A 209-nucleotide genomic window follows, 5' to 3' on the forward strand; every position below is an offset into this window, starting at 1 on the left:
TTAAATGTACGTTCTGTTAAACCCCATCCATCCTTCTCACCCCTTCCCTCAGTAGAAGTTCTTTGCCTGACTCGGAAATAATATGTTTAACAAAAAGAGAAGCGAAAGCACTCCTGCCTTTCTGCAGCTCCGGCAGGCATATTAACCCCAAGAAAGCACTAAATGTTTGGAAGAGGCAGGGGGGGGGGGGGGGCGCGGGGGGGGGGGGG

The sequence above is a fragment of the Buceros rhinoceros genome, unplaced genomic scaffold, assembly GCF_000710305.1.
Source record: "Buceros rhinoceros silvestris isolate BGI_N320 unplaced genomic scaffold, ASM71030v1 scaffold925, whole genome shotgun sequence".
Classification (NCBI taxonomy): Eukaryota; Metazoa; Chordata; class Aves; order Bucerotiformes; family Bucerotidae; genus Buceros; species Buceros rhinoceros.